The following is a 9,657-nucleotide window of genomic DNA, read 5'->3' as shown; positions in this document are numbered from 1 at the left end:
TCCGCGGTCTTCTACCCATGCCACCGTGTCCCTGATGAGGTGGAGATTCCAAACGATCCTCCGGCCCTCGACACTGCAGGTCTGGTCTCTGCAGACCAGATCTGGCATAACCTTCCTCAGTCGATTACCCAGCACCTTAGCGAGGATCTTGTAATCGGTGCAAAGTAACTGGATCGGCCTCCAGTTTTCCAGATCGGTCTTCTCACCCTTTTTGAAGATGAGGGACAACACCCCAACCTTCATAGTTGTCCCCATCTCCCCTACCTGCAGTATCTCACCAAGGACCTCCATAAGCATCGGTTGTAACAGATCCCAAAAGGCAATGTAAAAATCTGTGGGCAGGCCGTCAAGCCCTGGGGCAGTTCCCTTACGCAGGCCGGCAGCCGCCGCTTTTAGCTCGGCGGCAGTCAGACTCCCCTCCAGGTCTGGGGCGACCTTAGTTCCCTCTCCAATGCCCGTCAACCAGTCCTCCCACCGGCTCGAGTCTACAGGTTTCTCTGCGAACAAGGACCTATAAAACTCCGAGGCACACTCCACCATCTGTTGCCCGTCGCTCGTCATCGTGCCGTCTGCCTGACGGAGGGCCTCGAAGCTGGTCCTTGCCTGCCTCGCTCGGACCGAGCCGAAGAAGTGGGACGAGCATTTTTCCTCGTTCTCAATCAGGTCGCCCTTCAACCTAAACAGGAAGTCTTTAGCCCTCGAAGACCAAAACTCTTTTAGACGAGTTCTGATCTCCGCGGCTTTAGCCGCATCGAAGGAACCGCCCCCGTTGAATGCCGCGTACACCGCCTCTAGCTCCCGTTGTAAACGGGCTAGAGTCTCCCTACCCACAGACTGCCTGTGCCGACAATAACTTATGGAGGCCTTGGCTATAGCCTTCTTGCAGGCTTCCCACCAAAGGACCGCCGTCGGGAAACTCCACCTCTTCCTCTGGAAGCTGCCCAGCAGGCTCGCTATCCGGGCTAGGTATTCTGCCTCGGACAGAACCTGCACGTTCAGCCTCCAGTACCGGGTCTTATAAGTGGAAGCCTCAGGGATCACGGTTACAGCCAGCAGGAGGTGATCAGAGAACCAAACTGGGACAACCCGCCTAGCTTGGACTACACCCTTTAAGGTAGTAAAAATGTAGTCCAATCGCCTGAAACTGTCCCGCCCGTTGCTCCAGGTATAAACCTTAGAGGCAGGCCCAGTTCCCTCAAAACAGTCCTGCAAACGAAACCGGTGCATTAATTCGCACAAAACACTCACACCCGAACCACGCACATCACTCACATCGATGTTAAAATCACCCCCCACTAAGACGGAGCGATTAGTGAAGAGTAAAGGCTCAAGTGCTCTTAAAAAGGACGCCTGTAAGCGCCTTTCCGCCGGCCCGTACACGGCGACCAGCCGGACCCGCATTGTGTCCCATACCCCGTCTACCACTAGGAGGCGCCCAGGGACGACCGATGTGGCCTCACTAGCCACAAAGTTCGGCGATCCGCTGAGAATCCCCACTCCCGAGGAATGCACTCCCCCCACACTCCACCACGAGTCCCCTTTGCGCCAGTCGCTCTTAAAATCAAGAACATCCCTCTCCGACCCCAAGTGCGCTTCTTGAAGAAAACAAAAACTAAAACGTCTCTCGGCCAAGTCTTTAAAGACCGCAACACGTTTGATTTTATTTTTCAACCCCCTGACGTTGACCGAGCAGATGGTGTAATCCATGGGGAAGGAGAGGAAGTCTTACACTCAGGGTGCTCCAAGGGCCCATTCGGCATTCTTGGGGGGGGGTTCAACTTCACTGAAGTCAGCTCGGGGGATCTTCTGAACCGGTGCTGCTACCAGGGCTGAAAAACCCAGATAGCGACGGGGAGGCCGGGACAAAGGAGGACTCTCCGTCCGGACCTGACCTTCCGCTCAATGGTATGGAGCCACTCTCATCTGAGTCGATTAAATTTTCAGGCTGGAAATTTAGCCCTGTTCCCATCGCCCCTTCTCCGGCCTGCTCGGCCCAGGAGGAGTGCGACTCAGTTGGAGGGGGGGGCCTGCCCCCTCCTCCTTCTTCTTCTGGCTGGGGGTTAGGTCTCTCCGCTTCTTCATCCATCTCTTCAACCTCCTGTTCTGGACCGGTGCCAGGTTCCTTCTGAGCTGGATCCTGTTCCAGTTCCTCTTCTTCCCTTGGACCTTCCACAGAGTCCCCGTCCACCCTGGTCTCGTCTCCCTCGACCGACACACTCTCAGGGCCCTCGGACTCACTATCAGAAGTCATGGAGTCTTCATCTGGGGGAGACCATGCTTCCTTGACTCTTTTGTCTCCATCCCATTCGCCATCTTCTTCTGAGGACTCTCTTTGTCTTTTACCCTTCTTTTCCTTCTTCTTATTCTTCTTCTTTTTGTTCTCCACAGGCGTCCACTCGCCGCCCGAGGATGCCTCTTCTCTGGCTCCCTCTTGTGGCGCCGCAGGTGTCAGACCATCAGCGGGAGGGTTCTGATGTTCCGTCTCCTCACCGTCCGCAGCTTCCTGGGGACTTGGTTCTAAATTTTCTGACGACGCACCTTCTCTTGTCCCCTGTTCCGCGGGGTCGTCTGCCAGGTAAGTAGGACCTTCGTCTTTCCTCCCCTGTGGTGTAGGAGTTCCTGCTTGCCCTTCCACCTCTCCCGAGACGACTGAGGCGAAGCTCCGGACCTTCTTTGGGCAATTCCTATACAGGTGGCCCTCCTCACCGCACAGGTTACACACCAAGGCGTGGTGGCACACCGCCGCCACGTGCCCGGTTCGGCCGCACCTCCTGCAGATCTCTGTCCTGCAATCCACCACCAGGTGCCCCTCCTGGCCACATCGTCTGCACGTTTTCGGTTGCCCCGGGTACATAAGGTAACCTCTATTGGGGCCAATGGTGAAGGTAGCCGGGGGGTGCAGCACGCCTCCAGGTGTCATCAAACAGGTCCGGAACCTCGCCATGTACCGCCATTTGGCCGTCCAGACGTTCTCCTCATCCATGACCTTTTTTCCTTCGCCTTGAAGATCTACAAATCTCTTTAGAAAGATAGAGACGATAGACTCTGGTACATTGCCATTAAACATATGGACAGTAATTGGCCGGAGTTCACGGGCGAACAGGGGTTCAATTACAAATTTTGCCAAGGGTTCCGTGTTTCTCAGAAGCTCTATCTTGTTCCATACCCTGATCACTTCAGGTTCCGAGGTTACCGTTAGATCGTAGAGGTTCCTGTTCTGAAAATCCTGAATGCACAGGATGTCTTCCTTCCTGACTCCTAACAAATCGAAAACTATTCTTCTCTCGAAGGTCCTCCTGACCATCCATTCTGCCGCATCTTCCTGGCTCTTCAATACGAAGCGCACCGTGCGCCGCATCTGCCCCTCACGGGACAGAGGGTGCCCGGCCGCCAGAGGGAAAGGCAACTCACCCTTCGCTGCCGTCATCTGGGAGCCCCACCTTCACCCCCTGGGCTCAACCCAGAGCGATTCCAGTGGTGGCTCAAGATCTTCCGGACTCCGCGGTCTTCAAAGGGTGTCTTCCGCCTGGTTGCCGCCTTGTTGCCTTCCTCGTAATGGAGTCCCCTCCGGTAGGGTCCGCCGCTCTCCCCGTCCTCCGCCCTTCTCGTCTTTTGGTAAGCCCTCCAGCCGCGGTCAAGCCACGCGCTTTTGGATCTTGGCCAAAAGGCCGAGAAGCGATGCCCGACGCCGGCCTTGGGCGGGCGCGCGGGCGTCCGGCTGGCGCGCAGCGGCGCAGGCCGACGCCTCTGGAGCCCGGTCCGCACGCGGCTGCCGGCCGCCCGGACTCCGCTCTCCCCCTCTCTTGCCTGCCTGCTTGCTCGCCTGCCTGCCCGCCAGTCCCGGGCGGGGGCCCTGCTCTTTGATCTCCTGTCAACGGCCCGACAACGACCGCAGCCGCGGGGGGCGCCAGCCGGCCGGCCTCCTTAGCTTAGGCCCCTCCCACCAGCAGCAGCCGTGCCGAGTGAGCTGCAAGCGAAAGCGGACCGTCGGCACCTGCGGGCAGAGGCAAGGGGCAGCGCTCTCTCGGGAGGGACGGGGACACACACACACCTGCCTGCCTGCCGAAAAAAAGAAAGAAAAGGTGTATATACTAAGTTTTTTGGAGGGAAAACGGCCGGCTGTCGAAAGGGGCCCGCCTGCAAGGACGGGGACACACACACACACACACACACACACACACACACACACACACACACACACACACACAAGCCACGCCTGCCTCCCTGGAAAAAGGAGGAAAAAACTAAGTTTTTTGGAGGGAAAACGCACGGGAGCCGAAAAGGGGGCCGGCCTGCTTGCCGAGAGAGTCGAGGCGCGGGAAAGTGCACGGAGGGAGCACGGGAACGGGGAGGGGGAGAGAGAGAGACACAGAGACACACAGATGGACGAGAGACGAGACCGGAGAGGAAGGAGCTCCGGTCCACCTCGCTTGCTTGCTAGCTACGTCTGTCTTTTCACCGCTGAGAGAAGGTAGTGCACCGTTCCCGGAGGCGCTGCAATACCGGGCCGATGCGTGGAGAGGACGGAGCAAGCTCCTGATCCAGCTCCCTGTTCCAAAAATCCGTTTAATATGTGGTCCCCCGATGGGGGACGTATCAGATATTAAACTGATAAGAACAGATTTTTTTTTTTTTTTTTTTTTTTTTATTGAAAAACAGTTCATAAAGGTCAAACATTCAACAATCTTCACCAAACATAAACAACACAACCACAAATGTACAAACGAAACAAACCATCCCACAAACCAAACCCCCCATAACAAACCCATACCTCCACCCAGGGTAACACAAACTAACCATCCCGCACAGCATATCCTCATATCATACCACACCCCACCCACGTCAAACCCCCCAAGACATACATAACAAAGCAATAACATCCTTCGGCCCTCGCCCACAGTCCAAAATACGTCTCTACCCATACCCTTCCACAAACTGACACCAGAATGCTCCTTCCCTCATATCCATAATCCCGCCCTTCATGCAAATCATCCCGTCCCCTCCGCACCCTTTCCCCCCTTCATCCGCTCTTTCCTCCTTTTCAAAGCTGCATGAAGTTCATTCAACGCCCTAGCACACTCTATCGCCCTATCTCCTGACACCCTCACTGCCGTCACCCGAGACCCCTCAAGTTGATATTCGAACTTTAGAGAGTCATAAAACCTCTCCCGGGAATGCAGTTCCGCTATAATGCCCTCGTCACGAACATTACAATCCAATCTACAGGGTACTGTCCAAACGTCAGCACTACACCCCTCATCTACATCCCTGTCCCACGGAGTCTCCTTCCCCTTAGACCACTGAATACGATCTACCCGTGGTATGGCCCAACGGCCTAACACCTTCTGGAATTCTATAGCCCTAGCCTCCCTCTCTTGCCTCGTGTCCCGAACTACTCCAGATCCACCCTCCCCGGGTGTCTCTACTGCCCCTTCACTACTCTCTGCTCCTAGTGATCCCGTACCAATCCCATCACTACTCGTCTGCCCTGTCGCATCCCCCACCTTTGCCTGACCTGGCGTCTCCCTGCCCGAACATTCCATCTCACCGTCCTCCTCCGAATCCTCCACAGCCAACACCTCAAAGGGGTTGGGGTCACCAACACTCATCCTACCCCCCTTAGCCTTACTCCGTTGTTCCTCCCCCTCCGGCTTCCTCTTCGACTTCCGCTTTGCTCTTATCTCCTGCGCCTCCTTCCTTCCTTCTTCCGCAGACATTACTTCTGCCCATGAAACCCCTTCCACTAAACCTTTAGACCCTTCTCCCACCTTCCCTTCATCCTCCTGAACCTTCCCCCCAGAAGCCTCCGCCAAACCCACAACCATCGCCAAAGTCTGCGACAGACTCCCCTCTCCCAGCTCCTCTCCCGGTGTCCCCACAGTTTCTGGCACGATATCCATATCGTCACTCCCCAAACCCTCAACCCGACCAGTCACCTCCTCGTCCCTCGATGTTCCTGCAACCCTGACTGTATCCTGCTTGTCCGTCCCCGGCTGCGCCCTCGAAGGCACTGGCCCCGCTGACGCAGCCTGTGCATATGTTCGAACCTTTCCCGAACACCGATTATACATGTGCCCCTTCTCGCCACATAGATTACACACAGGCTCTTTCTTACAGTTTGCCCCCACATGCCCCTCCTCCCCACACCTTCTACATATTATACATGGACAAGTTGCAACCACATGCCCCTCCTTACCACACCTCCGACAGCCACCTGGCTGACCCGGGTAAAACAGATACCCACGACTCGCACCAATCATAAAATTTGCTGGCGGATGCACCACGGCCCCCCCCAGTCCCGCACTGGCCCGGAAGCGGACTAAGTACCTCCGCCTGCAGTTCCAATAGCCGCCTGCATCAAAAACTTTATGTCCCGGACCCTGTACATCAACAAACCGCTTCAAAAAGAATCGCACCTCTTCCTCCGGCACAAAGGGGTCGAACACATGCACTTGCAATGGCCTCAACTCCCTTTCAAACAGCGGCTCCAAATAAAAAACATTCAGCGGTTCACAATCCTTGATTGCCAATGCCTTCTCCCAAACCTTCCGACAAATCACAGCCGATGCCAAAGTCAGATCCACTGTACCTTTCCCCACAAAGTCCTGGAAACATAAAACATCCTCCACCTTCAAAGAAAAGGTCTCCACCAAAATCCGACGTGCAAACACCGCTCGATCCAAAAAGGTCCGTCCGACCTCCAAATCCCGCAGCACAAACCGCACAGAGTCCCTCATTCGTCCCTCCCGGGACCGAGGGTCTCCCGCCACCATTCCGCCACTCCGCTCGCCCATCGCCGCCTTCCCAGGAACAGGAATCCGTCAACCCGGTATCCTCCGACTCGTCTGCCTCCAACGCTCCCCTCACGCAGCAGTCCTCCGGCCCGGATACACAGCAACTCCAACTCCTCGTCAGCTCCTCGCCAGCTCCTCGTCCGCTCCTCGTCCGCTCCTCCCGTCGCCTTCCCGACCCCCTGGACTAAGACCTCGGAATTGCGGGCTTGCCGGCTTAAACCTTGATCTTAGCCAAAAGGCCGAGAAGCGATGCCCGACGCCGGCCTTGGGCGGGCGCGCGGGCGTCCGGCTGGCGCGCAGCGGCGCAGGCCGACGCCTCTGGAGCCCGGTCCGCACGCGGCTGCCGGCCGCCCGGACTCCGCTCTCCCCCTCTCTTGCCTGCCTGCTTGCTCGCCTGCCTGCCCGCCAGTCCCGGGCGGGGGCCCTGCTCTTTGATCTCCTGTCAACGGCCCGACAACGACCGCAGCCGCGGGGGGCGCCAGCCGGCCGGCCTCCTTAGCTTAGGCCCCTCCCACCAGCAGCAGCCGTGCCGAGTGAGCTGCAAGCGAAAGCGGACCGTCGGCACCTGCGGGCAGAGGCAAGGGGCAGCGCTCTCTCGGGAGGGACGGGGACACACACACACCTGCCTGCCTGCCGAAAAAAAGAAAGAAAAGGTGTATATACTAAGTTTTTTGGAGGGAAAACGGCCGGCTGTCGAAAGGGGCCCGCCTGCAAGGACGGGGACACACACACACACACACACACACACACACACACACACACACACACACACACACACACAAGCCACGCCTGCCTCCCTGGAAAAAGGAGGAAAAAACTAAGTTTTTTGGAGGGAAAACGCACGGGAGCCGAAAAGGGGGCCGGCCTGCTTGCCGAGAGAGTCGAGGCGCGGGAAAGTGCACGGAGGGAGCACGGGAACGGGGAGGGGGAGAGAGAGAGACACAGAGACACACAGATGGACGAGAGACGAGACCGGAGAGGAAGGAGCTCCGGTCCACCTCGCTTGCTTGCTAGCTACGTCTGTCTTTTCACCGCTGAGAGAAGGTAGTGCACCGTTCCCGGAGGCGCTGCAATACCGGGCCGATGCGTGGAGAGGACGGAGCAAGCTCCTGATCCAGCTCCCTGTTCCAAAAATCCGTTTAATATGTGGTCCCCCGATGGGGGACGTATCAGATATTAAACTGATAAGAACAGATTTTTTTTTTTTTTTATTGCAAAATACAAAGGTCGTAAATCAAAACTCATTATAACCCAAAACCCCAAATGTCATACCTAAATCTCAAATACCCCAAACTTCAGAACCATTCAAACCATTACAGTCCACATTTCACATAACAACCCAGGATGACAAACCCGTACGACAATCCAGGGTAACAAAATATACATAACTTAACATAAACAAACCCCATCACCTTAACCCTCCCAACTACAACCGAAACCATTACACAGCAAACATAAACCCTGAACACATCCTTCTTTACTCTCGTTAATCCCCAAACCATGTTGCTCTCCAACCCAAAGAAAGCCCCCTCACCATAATCCCACCCCTTATGCAAATTACCTCCGAACTTCAACCGAAAGCATTACACAGCAAACATAAACCCCAAACACTTCCCTATTCACAAACATGAATTCTCAAACCCCAAAACCCCACATTCCCATAATCCCCTTCTACTAATGACATCCTACCTGCAACCAAAACCATTACACAACAAACATAAACCCTTAACACATCCGTATCCACTTACATTAGTTCCCAAACCCAAAATAAACTACATCTCCATAACCCCTCCCCTTAGTCAAATTACCTCCTTCCCTTCATAATCACCCTCATCTCTTCCCTTTCTTTTCATACATATTCCACCTTCACTGATTCACCATTCCCACTACCGTCATCATCACTGTCTCTATCTGTATCACTCAACCGTACACCCCCAACACTCCTACTTTCCACTACCCCATTACTGTCTTGGTCCACATCTGTCAAAGGCACAAAAAAACTTGTCCAACTCAATCGCCTCTCTTCCTCACCCCCATCCACAACACCCTTCCGCACAACCGTCCCCCCACTCTCCGATCCAGCACTCGACCGCACACTCTCCGCACTCACTAATTCAACCGCACCATTTTCACTTACTCCATCTTCACTATCACCATCTGTATCACTCAAACGAACACTCTCCACACTCCTACTTTTCGCAGCCACAGCCCTGGTCCTTTTCCCATTCCCCTTCCATTCCTTAGTCCCGGTTATTTGACAATGCACATCACCAAATCCAACCTTCCCACCCGAAAGACACCGAACACCATACACACAGTCCCTTGTCACATGATCCCGTGACTGACACCGGCTGCACAACGCTGTTGTGCATTGCACAGCATAATGACCCCCCTCCCCACACCTTCTGCACATTAGGGGTTGTCCCGGATAAACCAGGTACCCCCTTCGGGACCCATTTCCAAAAAACGCTGGAGGGTGAACCACCCCCTCTCCTCTTGCTATATCCATATACAGCCGCACCCAAAAGGTCCATTTCCCAGCCCAGACCCCATCATTGTCCAAGTCTTTCTTCCCTTCAGCTTGTAAAACCACATATCGTCGCAAAAAGGAGGCAATTTCCTCCTCCGAGACGAATGGGTCCGATACCCACACTGTCATGCGAAGCAATTGTCCCGCAAACATCGGCTCCACATGGAAGAGGTTCAACGGAGCCTCCTCCTTCCTTTCTTGCACCATCTTCCACAAATCCAGGCAAAGATCCCCCGACACCAAAGTTAACTCAAAAACTCCGCGTTTAACAAAATCCTGTAAACACATCACCTCCGCAAACCGCAAATCAAAAAACCGAATCAAAAATAACTT

The 9,657-nt window shown here is 55.1% G+C and overlaps 2 non-coding genes across 2 annotated transcripts; both read right to left on the bottom strand.

Moving 5' to 3' along the window:
- Positions 1-4,469: 4,469 nt before the first annotated feature.
- On the bottom strand, positions 4,470-4,660 carry LOC148805551 (U2 spliceosomal RNA). The gene has a single exon (XR_016090238.1). It is a non-coding gene; the product is annotated as a U2 spliceosomal RNA (small nuclear RNA).
- A 3,176-nt stretch (positions 4,661-7,836) lies between these two features.
- LOC148805550 (U2 spliceosomal RNA) lies at positions 7,837-8,025 on the bottom strand. Its single transcript, XR_016090203.1, has one exon. It is a non-coding gene; the product is annotated as a U2 spliceosomal RNA (small nuclear RNA).
- Between the last annotated feature and the right edge of the window lie 1,632 nt (positions 8,026-9,657).

Source organism: Atractosteus spatula, unplaced genomic scaffold (genome assembly GCF_055471065.1).
Source record: "Atractosteus spatula isolate fAtrSpa1 unplaced genomic scaffold, fAtrSpa1.hap1 Scaffold_7, whole genome shotgun sequence".
In the NCBI taxonomy this organism is placed as follows: Eukaryota; Metazoa; Chordata; class Actinopteri; order Semionotiformes; family Lepisosteidae; genus Atractosteus; species Atractosteus spatula.
Note: the sequence above shows the minus strand (reverse complement) of the source record. Positions and strands in the feature narration are given on the sequence as shown.